The sequence below is a fragment of the Bos indicus genome, chromosome 12 (assembly GCF_029378745.1).
Source record: "Bos indicus isolate NIAB-ARS_2022 breed Sahiwal x Tharparkar chromosome 12, NIAB-ARS_B.indTharparkar_mat_pri_1.0, whole genome shotgun sequence".
Lineage (NCBI taxonomy): Eukaryota > Metazoa > Chordata > Mammalia > Artiodactyla > Bovidae > Bos > Bos indicus.
In genome coordinates, this window is record NC_091771.1 from 11,234,083 (window position 1) to 11,249,343 (window position 15,261).

Genomic DNA, 15,261 nt, shown 5'->3' on the forward strand with positions numbered 1-15,261 from the left:
TAGGCTTTCCTCAGTTGGAAAAGATAATAAGACTATAAACGGAACACTGCTATGTTTCACACATGTATTTAACTTATATAAAATATGCAAATTTAAAGACATTTTCAAAACCCCACCTTATCCTGTGAAGTGTTTCTCTTTGATGCATTGTTTATCTCCTTTACCTTTGTAAGATGACAGTATTCCCAAGTTTAAAGGTCAGTTTGCCTTAAACAGAGACTGGTTTTAAGGATTGCTCAGGAAAGATTTGACAAACAATTTTAGTAAATCAAATCATGAAAAATAATACTTTTCTATTTGCTTTGAAAGAATAAGTAGAAAATATACCAGCTTTAACTTCCTGGATTTTTGCAGAAGTTAAATATTTGATACCTTTTCTTCCATTACCTTTCTATTACATTATTTTGCATATCAGATCAGTCGCTCAGTCGTGTCCGACTCTTTGCGATCCCATGAATCGCAGCACGCCAGGCCTCCCTGTCCATCACCAACTCCCGGAGTTCACTCAGACTCATGTCCATCGAGTCAGTGATGCCATCCAGCCATCTCATCCTCTGTCGTCCCCTTCTCCTCCTGGCCCCAATCCCTCCCAGCATCCCTCCCAGCATCAGAGTCTTTTCCAATGAGTCAACTCTTCACCTGAGGCGGCCAAAGTACTGGAGTTTCAGTTTTAGCATCAGTCCTTCCAAAGAAATCCCAGGGCTCATCTCCTTCAGAATGGACTGGTTGGATCTCCTTGCAGTCCAAGGGACTCTCAAGTCTTCTCCAACACCACAGTTCAAAAGCATCAATTCTTCGGTGCTCAGCCTTCTTCACAGTCCAACTCTCACATCCATACGTGACCACAGGAAAAACCATAGCCTTGACTAGGCGGACCTTTGCTGGCAAAGTAATGTCTCTGCTTTTGAATATGCTGTCTAGGTTGGTCATAACTTTCCTTCCAAGGAGTAAGTGTCTTTTAATTTCATGGCTGCAGTTGCCATCTGTAGTGATTTTGGAGCCCAGAAAAATAAAGTCTGACACTTTCCACTGTTTCCCCATCTATTTCCCATGAAGTGATGGGACTGGATGCCATGATCTTCGTTTTCTGAATGTTGAGCTTTAAGCCAACTTTTTCACTCTCCACTTTCACTTTCATCAAGAGGCTTTTTAGTTCCTCTTCACTTTCTGCCATAAGGGTGGTGTCATCTGCATATCTGAGGTGATTGATATTTCTCCCAGCAATCTTGATTCCAGCTTGTGTTTCTTCCAGCCCGGCGTTTCTCATGATGTACTCTGCATGTAAGTTAAATAAACAGGGTGACAATATACAGCCGTGACGAACTCCTTTTCCTATTTGGAACCAGTCTGTTGTTCCATGTCCAGTTCTAACTGTTGCTTCCTGACCTGCATACAAATTTCTCAAGAGGGAGGTCAGGTGGTCTGGTATTCCCATCTCTTTCAGAATTTCCCACAGTTTGTTGTGATCCTACACAGTCAAAGGCTTTGGCATAGTCAATAAAGCAGAAATAGATGTTTTTCTGGAACTCTCTTGCTTTTTCTATGATTCAGCGGATGTTGGCAATTTGATCTCTGGCTCCTCTGCCTTTTCTAAAACATGCATATGCAGAAGCTCAGTCATGTCCAACCCTGTGATCCCATGGACAGTAGCCCACAGGCTACTCTGCCCATGGGATTCTCCAGGCAAGAATACTGGACTGGGTTGCCATGTCCTTCTCCAGGAGATTTACCTGACCCACATCTCCTGTGTCCTGTGTCTTCTGTGCTATCACTGCACCACCTGGGAAGGCCGTGTGTGTGTGTGTGTGTGTGTGTGTGTGTGTGTGTGCGCGCACGCAGGTAGATTATTAAATCAATGTATTTTTATTATATATATATATATTTAAACAGAGAAGTAAGGGTTTAAAAAAAAAAAGTCCCAATAATCTATGACCTCTTCCCCTATTGCCGCTGTGGGGTGTTTTCCCCCTAAGCTTTTTAACACTGTGGGTACATGTGGATAATCCTTAGGACACCTGGATCCATTTCAGCACGCAAGCTTCTCTACTGGTGGTGCTTGAGCTCTACTCTAGAGTGTGAGCTGAGGAGTTGCAGCATATAGGCTCTGTAATTGTGGCACGTGGGATCTTAGTTCCCCGACGAGGGATCGAACCCAGGTCCCCTGCACTGGGAGCAGAATCTTAACTACTGCATGATCAGGGAAGGTGAAGGTGAAAGTCGCTCAGTTGTGTCCAACTCTTTGCAACGCCATGGACTTAGTCCATGAAATTCTCCAGGCCAGAAGGCCTTCCCCTTCTCCAGGGGATCTTCCCAACCCAGGGATCGAACCCAGGTCTCCCACATTGCAGGTGGATTCTTTACCAACTGAGCCACAAGGGAAGCCCAGATGACCAGGGAAGTCCCCCAAAATTTTAAGGACTGAAAAACTATAATCAAAGTTCAGTTCAGTCGCTCAGTCGTGTCCAGCTCTTTGCCACCCCGTGGACTGTAGCCTGCCAGGCCTCCCTGTCCACTACCAACTCCCAGAGTTTACCCAAACTCATGTCCACTGAGTCGGTGATACCATCCAACCATCTCATCCTCTGTTGTCCCCTTCTCCTCCTTCCTTCAATCTTTCCCAGCATCAGGATCTTTCACACATCATAAGTACATGGCCTATTGTAAGCACTTAATATTTTTAGGGAGTGAATGAGAAAAATAGTAGAAGAAAAGGAGGGAAAAAAGAAATATAGATGACTCGAAATTACAACTGGCTGTCATTTTTCAGCAGATTACCAAACATCAGTTTGTTAGTGTTGGTGAAGTTGTGAGAAAACAGGTGATCTTGTATGCTGTTAATTAAAGCCTATGCAATAATTTTTTTTCTGTATTTTATGATGTCCCTACATCTTAAAAAGTTTGCAGCCTGGAGAGACAGCTTCTCCCAGGATTAGCGCTTAGAACAAAGGGCTTGCCCAGGAGCACATCTTTCATATACACAGCAGCCAATCCCACATCTCTTGCCCCAACCACCCCTTTATCAAATTTTCACTCACCAGTCCAATATTTCTTCTGCCCTAAGGCATCACAGGGCCAAATACCAGGCAACTAGAGACCACTTCTATAGCTCAAAGTCCACTGGAATTGTTCAGACTGAATGAGTGAGTGAGTGAGTGAGTGAAAGTCGCTCAGTTGTGTCCGACTATGCGACCCCATGGACTATATACAGTCCAGGGAATTCTCCAGGCCAGCATACTGGAGTGGGTTCCCTTCTCCAGGGAATCTTCCCAACCCAGTGATCAAACGTAGGTCTCCTGCATTGCAGGTGGATACTTTACCAGCTGAGCCACAAGCAAAATCCAAGAATACTGGAGTGGGTAGCCTGTCCTTTCTCCAGGGGATCTTCCTGACCCAGGAATCAAACCAGGGCCTCCTGCATTGCAGGCAGATTCTTTACCAACTGAGCTATCAGGGAAGACCCATTGTTCAGACTAGCCAATCCTAAATTGTTCATTCTCCCCTACCTTGCCTTTCCTGAGCAAGCTCCAACAAAGACCTTGACCCAGACCTTTCCCTTGCTCCTGTGTTCTGCCAGAATCTGGCGCTTGCCCTGTAGTCCCAAGTGGCATGTGGTCACCTCCACTCTTGAGATCTGTCCAAATAATAAACGTTGTCCTCCCAAGCCTCAGTCTCATGTGGCCACACCTACTTCTACCATGTCATATCCAACATATACATATAGAGAGCAGTACAGATGGATACAACCTCCAACAGAGCAAGTTTTCAAAATACCAAGGTTTAAAAGCACATATCTATTAATGTAATAGCGGGTCATTCCACTTCAAGAAATTTATTATCCTATAGGAACTCTCACACATGCTAGAAATGACAGGTATAAGGTTAATCTAACATTATTCCTAAATCAGATTGGAAGCAACCTTAGTGTCTCTCAATATAAAACTGGTTAAATCAGTTGCATTTCTTTAACAATGATATTCAGAAAGGAAAAGCAAAAAAAAAAAAAAAAAATCCCTTTTAAAATTGCATCAAAAATATATAAATAAATAGTAAAAATACTTAGGAGTAAGCCTGACCAAGGAGGTGAAAGACTTATAAGCTGAGAACTATAAAGTGTTAAGAAAATTGAAGGTTTTCAAGAAATGGAAAAATATCCCATGCTCTTTGATTGGAGAAGTTAATATTGTTAAAAGGGACATACTACCAAAAGAAATGTATAGATTTAGTGTGATTCATGGTCAAATTACCCATGATGTTTTTCACAGAACTAGAACAAATAATCCTAAAATTAACTTGGAACCATAAAAGACACAGAATTGCCAAAGAAATCCTGAGGAAAAAGAACAAGGCAGGAGGCATAGCCCTCCCAGACGTCAGACAATACTACAAACTTAGAGCAATCAAAACGGTGTGGGATTGGCAGAGAAACAGACATATGGATCAATAGAACAGAGTCCAGAAATAAACTCATACACCTACAGTCAATTAATCTCTGACAAAGGAAGCAAGAATATACAATGGGGAAATGAGTCTCTTTAGCAAGTGGTGTTGAGAAAGCTGGACAGCTGCATGTAAATCAATGAAGTTAGAACACACCCTCATACCGTACACAAGGACTCAAAATGGCTTGAAGACTTAAAGCATTAAGACACAGACTTAAAGACATAAAGCATGACATCATAAAACTCCTAGAAGAGAATATTGTCTGACATAAATCATACCAGTGTTTTCTTAGGTCAGTCTCCCAAGGAAATAGAAATAAAAGCAAAAATAAACAAATGGGACCTAATCAAACTTATAAAGCTTTTGCACAGCAAAAGAAACTATAAACAAGCTGAAAAGACAACCTATGGACTGGGAGAAAATATTTGCAAATGATGCAACCAACAAGGGCTAAATTTCCAAAATTTGCAAACAGCTCATACAGCTCAGTAACAACAATAAAACCTCCACAGAGAACAGGGCGCAAAGAGTCAGATTTTTGCAGAAGTTAAATATTTGATATCTTTTCTTCCATTACCTTTCTATTACATTATTTTGCATATCAGATCAGTCGCTCAGTCGTGTCCGACTCTTTGCAACCCCATGAATCGCAGCACGCCAGGCCTCCCTGTCCATCACCAACTCCTGGAGTTCACTCAGACTCACGTCCATAGAGTCAGTGATGCCATCCAGCCATCTCATCCTCTGTCGTCCCCTTCTCCTCCTGCCCCCAATCCCTCCCAGCATCAGAGTCTTTTCCAATGAGTCAACTCTTCACATGAGGTGGCCAAAGTACTGGAGTTTCAGCTTTAGCATCATTCCTTCCAGAGAAATGCAAATCAAAACTACAATGAAGTACCATCTCACACCAGTCCGAAAAGTACCATCTCACACCAGGCCATCATTAAAAATAACAAATGCTAAAGGGGGTGTAGAGAAAAGGGAACCAACTCTCCTACACTGTTGGTGGGAATGCAAATTGGTGCAGCCACTATGGAAAACAGTATGGAGTTTCCTCAAAAAAACTTTAAAAAGAGTTGCCATATGACCCACAAACCATATATCCAGACAAAACTGTAATTCAAAAAGATACATGCACCCGCTATGTTCACAGAAGCACTATTCACAATAGCCAAGACATGGAGGCAACCTAACTGTCCATCAACGAGTCGATGATGTGGTGCGGCATTTTCATATATATACATGAAAGCTACCCCCCTGGAGAAGGGAATGGCCACCCACTCCAGCAGTCTTGCCTGGAGAAAACCAAGGACAGAGGAGCCTGACAGGCTACAGTCCTTTGAGTCACACTGAGTCAGACACAACTGAGTGATTAACACTTTTTTTCATGAAAATTACTCAGCCATAAAAAAAGAAGGAAATAATGCTATTAGCATCTACATATATAGACCTAGAGATAATCATACTAAGTGAAGTAGATCAGAAAGAGAGACAAATACCATACAATATCACTTATAGGCAGAATCTAAAAGAGGACACAAATAAACTTGAAGTGAAAGTCGCTCAGTCGTGTTGGACTCTCTGCAACTCCACAGACTATACAGTCCATGGAATTCTCAAGGCCAGAATACTGGAGTGGGTAGCATTTCCCTTCTCCAGAGGATCTTCCCAACCAAGGGATCAAACCCAGGTCTCCCACTTTGCAGGCAGATTCTTTACCCACTGAACCACCAGGGAAGCCAAATAAGATTACCCTGTTGTTATGGTTGTCACTAAGTCGTGTCCAACTCTCTGTGACACCATGGACTGCAGCACAGCAGGCTTCCCTGTCCTCCACCATCTCCTGGAGTTTGCTCAGATTCACGTCCATTAAGTTGGTGATGCCATCCAACCATCTCATCCTCTGTCGCCCCCTTCTCCTCCTGCCCTCCATCTTTCCCACCATCAGGATCTTTTCCAAACGTATCTCCTAGGAAATAGAAACAGACTCACAGATATAGAGAACAGAATTTTGGTTGCCAGGGTGGCAGGGGGAGTGAATTGGGAGTTCGGGATTTGCAGATGCAAACTATTATATATAGAATGGATAAGCAGCAAGGTCCTATTGTACAGCACAAGGAACTACACTCAATCTCCTATAATAAACCAGAGTGGATAGGACATTTGCTTTGTCAAATAAATTTGTTATCATATTAGGCTCAAAAATATTTTAAAATATCTTTTAGTCAATAAAAAGCAGGCATTAAAAAAGTAAAAATATTTAAAAACCATAATGGAAAAGAAAAAATATTACATATATATATATATATATATATATATAACTGGTTAAATTAAAAAGCGCTCTAAAATGAGCTCTCCTTGGGGACTTCCCTGGTAGTCCAGTGGTTAAGACTCTGTGCTCACAATACAGGGGCCACAGGTTTGATTTCTGGTCAGGGAACTTAGGTCCCTCAGACTGCAGCAAGAATAAAAAATAAAGTGGGAGAGAGCCTTTCCTGTGGTTTTGGATTGATCTGCAAGATACACTGTTAGGTAAAAAAAGCAGCAAGATTCAGAAAAGAAAGAAAGGTGTGCTGGTTAAAGACAAAAGATTTCGTGCCAGACTAACCATTGGCCAAATCCTATTTTGTACCAAATGGACCTTGGTAAGAACTCAGGGAAGTTATTTAATCCCTCTGTGCCTCCATTTTCTTAGGTAAAACGGATTTTTTTAGAACAGTTTTTTTAAGTTCACAGCAAATTTGAAAGGAAGGTACAGGGAGTTCCTCTGTGGACCTGTCCCTACACACGCACAGACTCCAGCGTTACGGATATCCTTCACCGAGTGGACACGGTTTACAGCTGATGGACCCATGCTGACACCTCACAATCACCCTCGGTCTGTAACTTCCATTAGCATTCACTCTTAATATTGTACTGGTCTCAGATATTCAGTTCCAGGGTTGTGGCTGTGATTGGTTGCTTGTTTTCATTTTATTCCTTTGCATTTCACTTTGGGACGTGAAATGGACATACCTTCAAGCTAGCTGCTAACTTGACAATGTCCAGTCTACTGATGAGCCCATCAAAGCCATTCTTCATTTTACAGTGTCTTGTGTTCTTGGTTTTTTTTGTTTTGTTCACGTCTTGTGGCATGTGATATCTTAGTTCCCTGACCAGGGACTGAATTCATGCCCCCTTCATTAGAAACACAGAATCTTAACCACTGGATCGCCAGGGAGGTGCCCATCTTTACAGTGTTTTTATTTCTAGCATTTCCTTTGGATTCGGTGACTTTCCATCTCTGTGTTTACATTACTCATCTGTTCCTGCATGTTGCCCACTTTCTCCATTAGAGCCATTAGCACATGAATCATAGTTATTTTAAATTTTGTTCAGATAATCCCAAAACCTCTGCCCTATTTGTGCCTGTTTCTGCTGCTCACTTTGTCTCTTCAGACTGTGTTTCTATCTTTTAGCGTGCCTTTTAATTTTCCATTGAAAGCCACATAAGGTATATTGGATAAAAGAAAGAAGTAAGCAGAGCTGCAGTGCGCGATTTTATGTTTATTCACTAGGAGTTAAGCACTGTTTTTATGTTTCCTAGAGCTGTAAGTGGGTTTCTGAGGTAATACTAGTGGTAAAGAACCCGCCTGCCAACGCAGGAGACGTGGGTCCGATCCCTGGGTCTGGGAGATCCCCTGGAGAAGGACATGGCAACCCACTCCAGTATCCTTGCCTGGGAAATCCCATGGACAGAGGAGCCTGGCAGGGTGCACTCCATGGGGTCGCAAGAGTTGGAGGTAACTGAAGTGACTTAGCACGCACGCACGCAAAGCTGTGTCAGCGGTTTCAATTTGCACAAGTGCCCTTGTTTTGTTTCCCCTGTTGTCTTGGGTTTCTCTAGAAATTCCCCACCCCACTTTTTTTTTTAAAGATTGGATTATTATTTTGTCTTACTAAAAAAAAAAATTGGATTATTTTATTATTTTGTTTTACTTTATCTCATTTTATTGGCTGCACAGCATGTGGGATCTTAGTTCTTTGAACAGGGATTGAACTCACACCAACTGCTATGGAAATGCTGAATCTTAACCACTGGACCGCCAGGGAGAGTCCCCTAGAAATCCTTCCTCAATAGAATGTGAGCCTTGCTTTTCTTTCAGCTGTGACCCACCGTTACTATACAGGAACCTCATCAACACGGTGGGAACGAAAGCAGTCTATAACCTGCCTGATGAGTAAGTCTCGGTCTTTCTGTGAGCCTGTTGCCCTGGGTTGTGACCTTCACAAATGCTTCTCAGCTTCCCCTTTTCCCCACTTAGGTGACACGGGAGACTGGAGGGGACTGGAATTGGCTGTTTCCCTCGTCCTACATTAGCTATGGCTCTGATAAAACAATTTCCCTTGACAGCTGGTCTTAATGTGCAAAAGTGAAAAAAAAAAAAAAAAATGTGCAAAAGTGAAGCTCTCAGGGGTATTTCAAAACACTACTTTTTCCCCTTTTGCACATTTCAAAAGAGTTAATTTTCCCTGGCCAAACAAGAGGGAACTTTTCTCACTATGGTCTCACTACGAGGCACCTTTGGTGCATGCGTGCTCAGTTGTGTCTGACTCTTCGTGACTCTTTGGACTGTAGACTGCCAGGATCCTCTGTTCATGGGATTTTTTTAGGCAAGAATACCGTGTAGTTGCTTACCATTTCGTCCTCCAGAGCACCTTCCTGACCCAGGGGTCGAACCTGCGTCTCCTGTGAATTGTGCATTGTAGGCAGATTCTTTACCCTCTGAGCCACTGGGAATCTTCACGGTGAGAACTGATAATGTTCTCAGAGGTAAAATCAAAGACTGGGTTCCCAGAAGTCAACTCTAAACAAATCCACACTCCAGCCACTTGCCAATTACATTTTGAGTGTTTCTGTAAGTCCTGGCTCCAGTGTTTTTTTACAGTATTTCAGGTAAGCTGACTTCTGTTCTCTGTATTTATCTGTCTCTCCAGTCTAGGGAATTGTGGGTTGTCCTCTGACCTCAGTTTTCTGATTGATCTAAGTTATTGATTTTAAAGTTTGTTCAACTTATTTCTCCTTGTGGTGGACGGAGTGATGACTGTAAGCTCTTTACATGTTAAAGCTATAAAAAACTCTACCAATTTTATTTTTTATCTATATTGGCAGAGGACAGGGGAGCATTCAGAATCTTAGTTCCCGGATCAGGGGTCAAACCCATGCAGTGGAAGCACAGAGTCTTAACCACTGGACTGCCAGGGAAGTGTCTAGCTTGACCAATTTTAAATGACATTTGTTATGAATAGAATCGTGTTTCTCCAACATGAATATATTGAAGCCCTAACCCCCTAGTACTTCAATATTACTGAACTTGGAAACAGGGCCTTTAAAGAGGGACTTACTCACTCACTAAGTTAAAAATGAGGCAGTTAGCATGGGCTATAATCTGCATGACTACCGTTCTTATAAGAAGGAGGTTAGGATACACAGAGAGAGACCCTGGGTATGCATAACCACAGAGGACAGACCAAACCAGCACATACCAAGAAGGCAGCCATCTGCAACCTGAGAGGAGCCTCAGGGGAAACCAGCTCTGCTGGCACCTTGTCTCAGAATTCTGGCCTCCAGAACTCTTAGGAAATAAATTCCTGCTGTGGAAGTCACCCAGTGTGTGGTATTGGGTTATGGTTGCCCAAGCAAATTAATGCAGCACTGCAATTTGAGACATTTGAGAAGAGTTTTTAAGGTCCTAATTTTTTAATTTAAGATCTCAAAAAGTATTACACACTCTCATTGTAAAAAATGTCAACCACAATCAAGTGTATGAGGGGGAAATCTAAAGTGTTTTCCTAAAGGGAGTCCCCGGTCCACTTTTCTATCCAGAAGTAACCAGCCACTGTTCAGGATGTGTCCTTCTGGGTATTTCTCTTAGACACCTACATGCATGTGATTTTGTTTTGATTTTTTAAAAATATTTATTTATTTGGCTGAGTCAGGTCTTAGTTGCAGCACATGGGATCTTTAGTTTCGGCTTGTGGTATCAAGTTCCCCAACCAGGGATCGAACGTGGACCCCCTGCATTGGAGCGCAGAGTCTTAGCTACTGGGCCACCAGGGAAGTCCCTGTTTTTGATTTTTGTTTTCATGAAAATAAGAATCACCAGGGATTTCCTGGCAGTTGGTGGATAGGACTCCACTGCAGTGGAGGGGATGGGACACAGGTTCCATTCCTGGTTGGGGAACTATGATCCTATAAGCTGGGCAACACAACCAAAAAAAAAAAAAAAAGAATCACCATAAGCATATTAGGACTTCTTGGTAGTTCAGTTGGTAGAGAATCTGCCTTCAGTGCAGGAGACCTGGGTTTGATCCCTGGGTCAGGAAGATTCTCTGGAGAAGGAAATGGCAAACCACTCCAGTATCCTTGCCTGGAAAACCCATGGACAGAGGAGCCTGGCAGGTTGCAGCCCGTAGGGTCGCTTGACTGAGCGACTAACACACACACACATAAGCATATTATTCCTTGACTTGGTTTTGCTGTGAACAATGCAACACAGACATCAAACCAGTTCAGATTCTTGGTTGCAAAGAACAGAAACTTCCTCTGGTAAAGAAAGAAAAAATAAAGTAAGGAACAAAGACTGGGAAAAAAGAATTTGTTGGGAAGGCAAAGAACCAATTCAGAAAATGTGCAGGAAGACCAAAATTTCTCAAGCAGCCAGAACTAAAGGTCAAAATAAAGTCAGAGCAAAATTAGTAAGTCTAACAACACGTCTTGGGGGAATGGCACCGCTACCCATTGCTGGTGAAAGCATAAATTGGTACAAATTTACTGAGGAGAAACTTTATAAAACCTCATTAAAATTCCAAATATGCATATCCCTTGAGAAATTTTTCCAATGAGTCAACTCTTCGCATGAGGTGGCCAAAGTACTGGAGTTTCAGCTTTAGCATCATTCCCTCCAAAGAAATCTCAGGGCTGATCTCCTTCAGAATGGACTGGTTGGATCTCCTTGCAGTCCAAGGGACTCTCAAGAGTCTTCTCCAACACCACAGTTCAAAAGCATCAATTCTTTGGCGCTCAGCCTTCTTCACAGTCCAACTCTCACATCCATACATGACCACAGGAAAAACCATAGCCTTGACTAGATGGACCTTTGTTGGCAAAGTAATGTCTCTGCTTTTGAATATGCTATCTAGGTTGGTCATAACTTTCCTTCCAAGGAGTAAGCGTCTTTTAATTTCATGGCTGCAGTCACCATCTGCAGTGATTTTGGAGCCCAAAACAATAAAGTCTGACACTGTTTCCACTGTTTCCCCAACTATTTCCCATGAAGTGATGGGACTGGATGCCATGATCTTTGTTTTCTGAATGTTGAGCTTTAAGCCAACTTTTTCACTCTCCACTTTCACTTTCATCAAGAGGCTTTTGAGTTCCTCTTCACTTTCTGCCATAAGGGTGGTGTCATCTGCGTATCTGAGGTTATTGATATTTCTCCCGGCCATCTTGATTCCAGCTTGTGTTTCTTCCAGCCCAGCGTTTCTCATGATGTACTCTGCATATAAGTTAAATAAGCAGGGTGATAATATACAGCCTTGACGTACTCCTTTTCCTATTTGGAACCAGTCTATTGTTCCATGTCCAGTTCTAACTGTTGCTTCCTGACCTGCATACAGGTTTCTCAAGAGGCAGGTCAGGTGGTCTGGTATTCCCATCTGTTTCAGATTGGGGGCAGGAGGAGAAGGGGACGACAGAGGATGAGATGGCTGGATGGCATCACTGACTCGATGGACATGAGTCTGAGTGAACTCCGGGAGTTGGTGATGGACAGGGAGGCCTGGCATGCTGCAATTCATGGGGTCGCAAAGAGTCGGACACAACTGAGCGACTGAACTGAACTGAGAAATTTATCCTACAGGTATTTTGGCAGAGGCATGGAAGATAACAAATACAAATGTATTCACAACAGCATTATTTGTAAAAAGCAAAAGATTGTAGGTCACCTAAATGTCCACCAGTACAAACTGATTGAATTATAATACATTTGTAAAGCTATGGTTTTTCCAGTAATCATGTACAAATTTAAGAGTTAAACCACAAAGAAGGCTGAGTGCAAAAGAACTAATGCTTTTGAACTACGGCGCTGGAGAAAACTCTTGAGAGTTCCTTGGACTAGCAAGGAGATCAAACCAGTCAATCTTAAAGGAAACCAACCCTGAATGTTCATTGGAAGGACTGATGCTGAAGCTGAAGCTCCAATACTTTGGCTACCTGATGTGAAGAGCTGACTCATTCGAAAAGACCTTGATGCTGAGAAAGATTGAGGGCAGGAGGAGAAGGGGGTGACAGAGGATAAGATGGTTGGATGGTATCACGGACTCAATGGACATGAGTTTGAGCAAACTCTGGGAAATAGGGAAGGACAGGGAAGTCTGGCGTGCTGCAGTCCATGGAGTCACAATGAGTAAGACACAATAGAGCAACTAAACAACAATAAATGTAATGTCTACTCTGTAGCCATCAAAAAAGAGTGAACAGGCTCTTGACTTAGGATATAGAATGTGCTCCGAGATCAGAAGCAACTTACATAGTATGATGCTGCTGCTGCTGCTGCTGCTGCTAAGTCGCTTCAGTCATGTCCGATTCTGTGCGACCCCATAGACAGGAGCCCATTAGGCTCCTCTGTCCCTGGGATTCTCCAGGCAAGAATACTGGAGTGGGTTGCCATTTCCTTCTCCAAAATGCATGAAAGTGAAAAGTGAAAGTGAAGTTGCTCAGTCGTGTCCAACTCTTAGCAACCCCATGGACTGCAGCCTACCAGGCTCCTCCGCCCATGGATTTTCCAGGCAAGAGTACCGGAGTGGGGTGCCATTGCCTTCTCTGAGTATGATGCTACCATAGTTAATAATAATAATAATAATGGGGGAAAGAAAAAGATATATACACTGTAATAAGTCCATAAAATATTTCTGAAGGGATACACACACAAAATTAAGAACATTGGAAAAGAAAATTAGGTGCTTAGGGGCTTCCCTGGTGGCTCAATGGTAAAGAATCTGCCTGCCAATGCAGGGGACATGGGTTCGGTCCCTAGCCTGGGAAGACCCCACATGCCGCGGAGCAACTAAGCTCATACGCCACAACTACTGAGCCTGGGCTACTACAGAGTCCCCATGCCGCTACCACTGAAGCCTGCAAGCCTATTGCCCATTGCCCGTTGCCCATGCTCTGCAACGAGAGAAACCACCGCAAAGAGAAGCCCTTGCACTGCTAGAAAGTAGCCCCCGCTTTCAGCAGCTAGAGAAAGCCTAAAGAGCAAAAAAGACCCAGCACAGCCAAAAATAAATATATGGAATTGTTAAAAAGTGACTGCTTTAAAAAAAAAGAAAACTAGGTGTTTAGGGAACAGAGATAAGAAGGACTGGAAGAAACAGGCAGCGGGGCAGGGGGACTTTGCACTCATTGAATTCTGAACAAACTGAACATGATACCAGGTGTTTCGTTTGTTTGTTTTACTGTTTTTTTCTTTCTTTTTTAAATTGAGGTAAAATTGGTATATAATATACTGGTTTCATGTGTGTGGAAATTGTGTTAGTCGCTCAGTGGTGTCCAGCTCTTTGCAACCCTGCAGACTGTAGCCCACCAGGCTCCTCCGTCCATGGTTCTCCAGGCAGTAATACTGGAGTGGGTTCCATTCCCTTCTCCAGGGGATATTCCTGACCCAGGGACTGAACCTGTGTCTCCTGCATGGCAGGCAGATTCTTTACCATAATTCGACATTTGTATACTCTACCACTGCACTGAGTCTAGTTACCATCTGTCACCATATAAAAGACCTCCTTCATCCATATCGCCCTCTCCCATAACCTCTGCCCCTCTGGTAACTACCACTCTGTTGTCTGTATTTATGTTTGTTTTGTTCATTTATTTTTTAAATTTCACGTGTGAGTGGTATCTGTCTCTCTCTGTCTGACATATTCACTTAGTATAATCCCAATATCCACCCTTATCAGAAATGTGTAATACAAATGCTGAAAGTGAAAAGTCCCACTAAAGGGTCCTGTTAATATGCTGCTACCCTCCAGCCCAAGAACACAGACGTTCTTTCCACCACTGCTGCCATGACCAGAAAGAACTCTAAACACCCTGCTTCTTTGTGTCACTTCTTGGGACTCAAAGTCCTATAAAATACTGTACATGCTCGTGAATTTTGCCTACAAGCTCTCTCTGCCAGGAGTCTGAGAAAGTACCTGCCCTCAAACTTTTTCACTTTTGTAGAAAAAACCTGGTCCCTGGGAGACTTCACAATCTCAGGTTATCCAAACAGGAAGGGGCTTCAGAGGCCACACACTCCAAACATCAACAAAGTCTACGGTAACAAGTTTCCACATCAAGACACACAGACCCGCCTCATTCTTTCTAATGGCTGCACAAGATTCTGTAGTATAAATGTCTGTTGACTGAATTTGTATTTATATGTTTAGGATCTGAATGCTTGTTGATGAACATTGATGACTTTTTAAATATGATGCTATGAAGCTACGATACTTTGGCCACCTGATGTGAAGAGCCAACTCATTGGAAAAAACTCTGATGCTGGGAAAGAGTGAGGACAGGAGGAGAAGGGGACAACAGAGGATGAGATGGTTGGATGGCATCATTGACTCAGTGGACATGAGTTTGAGCAAACTCTGGGAGATAATGAAGGACGGGGAAGCCTGGCATGCTGCAGTCCATGGGGTCACAAAGAGTTGGACAGGACTTAGCATCTGAACAACAGCAATAAGGTAATTAAAAATACTGTAATAAGCATCCTTGTATATATAGCTTCTTTATCA